Consider the following 5,022-nt stretch of genomic DNA (forward strand, 5'->3'; position numbering starts at 1 on the left):
TACCAATGTATAGGGCTGTTGTTGAGGAAAAGTACATACCCGGAAGTGCTTTTCCTACTTTTGATATCTCCCGCCCAGTCAGCATCTGCATAACAAGTTAACTTTGGTTTCGTTGATAGATCTGGTTCAAGGCATAAATGGGCATTGATACTGTATTTTAGGTACCTGAGTAACCTTTTGATGGCGTCCCAGTGTAGAGTTGTAGGCTTACTCACGTGTCTGGATAGTAAGTTGACAGCTAAAGCAATGTCTGGTCTTGTCCAATTGGCTATGTACAGTAGTGACCCTATGGTAGACCTGTATAGTTTGTTATCAATGAAGGGTTCAGCTTCATTATACATATTTTTTAGAAAATCTGATTGCATGGGAGTCTCGCTGGGTTTTGCCTCTGACATATTACATTTTGATAATAGTTCTATGATTTTTTCTTTTTGTGAGAGTCGGAAACCTTTGTCAGTTTTGGTCACTTGAACCCCTAAGTATTTGTCTATTTTCCCTAGTGATTTTAATGAGAAATGATTCCTTAATTCCGCGGCAAACTTGTCACATTTGGTCTTTTGCTTCCCTATGTATAATATATCGTCCACGTAGACAAGGATACCTTCAAATGATTCATTTTCTCTCTTTATGAAGAAGCATTTATCTGCTGAAGTGGCGGTGAAGCCCATAGAGTTGAGGGCTTTGGCTAGACAATCGTACCACCTTTTACCTGACTGCTTAAGTCCATATAAGCTTTTATTCAGGAGCCATGTGTTGTTCTTTCCTTCGTTGTATCCTGGTGGGGCTTTGACATAAATTTCCTTGTCCAATTCTGCATGAAGATATGCAGTTTGCACATCGAATTGAAATACTTCTAGTACCAGGATGGTGGCTATTACTAGTGCACTCTTGACACTCTCAGTTCTGACTGTGGGCGAGTAGGTGTCTGTGTAGTCCTCTGGGTACCGCCTTGTGCGACTAGCCTCGCTTTGTACAGTACTTTGTTGTTTTCTAGGGTCTTGATCCTGAACACCCATTTGGTTCCTATTGGTTTTTTGTTTTCTGGTACTTGAGCTGGTGAGTATACTTGCAGGTCCCTGAGGCTCTCCATTTCTCTTTCCATGGCTTGTTTCCATTTTTCTTTCTCTTCCTGGGGAAGGTTGAGTATCTCTTCATAGGAACTGGGTGTGATATTGTTGTGTGCATAGACATGACATAATACTCAAGTCTCTTTGGTATTTTGTTCCTACTTGCCCTGACTGGTCTGTCAGAAGGTGTGTCAGTTTCATGCAGGTACTCGGCTTCTTTGTCAGTGAGGCTATCCAAGTTTAAAGTGGGGTGCTCTTCCTTCCATTCCTCGGTCCTTAGTTCGTGGTGTTTGGGCTTGCGTGTTTTGGTTTCCTTTGCTTTTTCAGTGATCAGTTCCTCATCCTTTTGTTTACATGAGTTCGTGACCCCACCAAGAAAAATGTCATTGGAATGAAGCCTTGACCAATTTGAATGTTCATGAAAGTCCGCAGATCTAGACACAATAAACTTGTTATTGCAATCCACGTACCTGAAACCTTTTGTTTCTGGTTCATACCCCATGAAACTTAGTCTTTTGGATATTTTTTCTCCTTTCTTTCTTAATTGTCTGGGGATATGAACGTCCGCCGGGACACCAAATATATGCTGGTGAGCTAGGTTAGGTTTCCTCTTATACATTATCTCATATGGGGTTTTATTAATTGAACTTGACCACAACCTGTTCAATGTATAGTTGGAGGAATGCAATGCTTCTGACCAGAATGATTGGCCCATCCCTGCGTCTTCTAGGACACATCTCATCATTGTTTGGAGTACGCCATTTTTTCATTCTACGACTCCATTTTGAAAAGGGGAAAAAGGTGAAGAAGTGAAATGCAATATGCCTCGTTCCCTTAACCATTTTGTAAAGTCTCTGGCCATGAACTCTGAACCTCGGTCAGTCATTATCTGTTTGATTTTGGTGCCATGTTGTAATTCCACTCTTTTATAGAATTCTTTAAATTTTTGGAAAGCTTCATTTTTATGTCTGAGTGAATATACATAGCCATATCTACTATAATCATCCACAATGGTTAGGAAAAATCTTTTTCTATACCTAATGGATAGCTTTAGTGGCCCTACCAGGTCCATGTGTACTAATTGAAAGATAGAGTCAGTAGTCCGCTCTGATTTCTTAGGCCTCGCCTTGACCTTAATTTTTGAGCACTTACAAACAGAACACTCCAAATAATTCTCACAATCTTTTACTTTTAAACCCTCGGTACATTCCAACATTCTCTTAACAACTGGGAAACTGATATGTCCTAGCCTTCTATGGAGAAGGTGAGCACAATTATCATGGATGGGCTTTCCCATAGATACCATATTTTTACCTGGTGACTTACAATTGGTTGCCCTCTGGTGTATCCCTCCTGTTTCCGTGTTTCCCTTTTTCTCATTAATGGTGCTTATGTTTACACTCCCTTCATTACTCTCATTAGGTATAAAGTAAGGTAGACCATCGTGTATGGTTACCTCCCCAACCTTTTTCCCTTGATTGGATAAGTATACTCTGCCTTCTTTGAACATTACTTTGGTGTCTGTGTCCTTTGTAAGTTTTGTGGTAGCTAGCACATTGTATGGTATCTCTGGCACATATAACACCCCCTCTATTTCTCCTATTCCTGGGATATGCACACTTCCCTTTCCTATTACCTTGGCAATGCTTTGGTTGGCTACTCTGATCTCAAAATCTGTCTCTATGAGGGAAATGAATAAACTTGAGTTATGTGTGGTGTGGTTAGTGGTCCCTGAGTCTAAGAGCCACATGTTATCACTTACTTCTTGTTTGGTGTTTGGCTCTCCATATTTAAAACCATACATTGATCCTGGGTTGCTGTCCCAGGAGCTGTCCCTACATTCACTGTTTCGCCAGGGGTTGGGAGACCACCCACACCCTCTTTCCCTAAAAGGTCTGCAGTCGGGTGATTGTCTCCCTCTGCAATCATTGTATCCTCTGTCCCTATTGTTTCTGGGGCAATCCCCTTTTAAATGGTTCCTAGAACTGCAAGAAAAACATTCTGGGTTACCCCTTGCCCTATCCTGGAACTCAACCCTCTTGGCAGGTCTTGGATCTCTCCTGGATATATGGCGGTCCCTCCTTAGGTTATCTTCTGCAATTAAGCGATTGGTGAGTGTGTCTAAAGACAAGTATTCTATACTGAGGCTGTCTAGTTGTGTCACAAAGTTGTCCCAGCTATTGTCTAATGAATTTATGACTATGCTCATCATACTCTCCTCAGTGATTGCTTCCCCCCTTTGCAGTAATTCAGCCCAGGTAGCATTAAGCTTCAACAGATGCTCGCTCATGGGAACCCCTGGCCTGAGCCTTGCAGAATGAAAATCCCTGGATATCCTTGTAGTGGTGGCTCTACTTCTACTGTAAAATAGGCTATAAAGTTTTTGCATGACCTCGTGTACCATCATGTGATTACCTATGCTTGGGTACATAGTGGGTGAGATGCTGGTTAACAATATACAAAAAGCCCTGTGATGGATACAGTCAATTTCAAATGTCCAAGGTTTTTGGGGTGGTTTTGAAATTAGGAAAAGTATGTTTTCTTTCATAAATATTATTTGCAGTTGCTGACTCCATTCTAAAAGATTTCTCCCATCTACCTGTAATTTTGGAAAGTTAACAGGTAATGTTCCAGAATTATTTGAGTAATTACTTACTGAGGGCAGCTGTCCATGGTCCTGGATGTGAGTGAACTCACAATATGGTAGTGGGATGCTAATGTTAAAAAAACAGTCAGTCACCTTTTTTTCTTCTCTCCCTGTATGTGAAGACTGAGCATGCGCAAAGCTCATTTCGCACTGGAAGTCGTTGGGTGAGGAGCTTGCGGCCGCGGCTCCTAGGTCCAGGCCCAGGCCTACCAGGGGAGGGTTGAACTCACCCCTGGACTACCTGGACTGGGCGTTGGGTGTCCGTAGTCGTTCCTGGATGGCTGGAACCCCGTGGGACATCTGCGAGAAGCTCCGGAAACCGCGGTCGCTGGGTGAGGCCTCCAGAGGCCCGATGGCTCAGCGCTGTCAGCGGTCGGATCCAGTCCATGGGCGCTGGTCGTGGATTGGGCCGGGAAGCCTGGTGAAGGTCGTGGAGCAGGTAAGTATGTAGCCTGGTCTTCTTCCCTTGGGTCGGTAGTGAGGGGTGCGGAGCATTTGGGGTTCGCCGTGGGACCGGTGTGGTCTCTGACGCTGTTTGTTGTCCACTGTCGGTGCGTGTCGTTTCCCTCGGACGGGATGGGGTCGGTGCCTCGATGTCGATGGTCACTCTGATGTCCCTTTGGGTCCCGGGGGCTTCTTTTGCTTCTTGATTGCTTCTGTTAACTCCGTCATCGTTATGTTTCTTTCCAACATCTCCTACATATCTTTCCCAATCCAAGGTAGTTTTGCTTCTTGTAGATACTTTAGCACTTTTTCCTCCTCTATTGTCTCTCTTTTATATAGTTGAAAGATCTCCAGAAAGATCCACATAAGAAGGATATCAAAATCAAAATGGATATACTAAAGCATAAAATGGATCTATTGGAGAAAGAAGAATTAGCTCAAAAAATAAGAAGTGCCAAACAAAACTACTTCAAAAATACGAATAAACCAGGCAGATGGCTATCTTATAAATTGAAAAAGGAAAGAGAATTGAGGAAAATAACACACTTAGTTGGTGCACAAAGGCAAAGTAAATTTGGAAATAAAGGGATGGGGAAGATAATACAAGAGTTTTACAGAAAAGGCTCTTCTTCTTTTTTTTAATTAAAAAGTTTTACAAAAAGTTTACATATTTCCCCCCCTTCCCTACCCCAGCCTCCCCCTCCCCCCTCCTCTTCCCAGGACAAATTACAGGGTATAACCTTCAACAATCATGATCAATCCTAGTCTAAATAATTATAACATTCCACATCTCTTGTTCCTTCAATTCCCTAATTACCCGCCTAACTTGATTACTTAAAGACACACCAAATATCTATATAGTCA

Source organism: Pituophis catenifer, unplaced genomic scaffold (assembly GCF_029215685.1).
Source record: "Pituophis catenifer annectens isolate HBS135680 unplaced genomic scaffold, rPitCat1.0.hap2 SCAF_15, whole genome shotgun sequence".
Classification (NCBI taxonomy): domain Eukaryota; kingdom Metazoa; phylum Chordata; class Lepidosauria; order Squamata; family Colubridae; genus Pituophis; species Pituophis catenifer.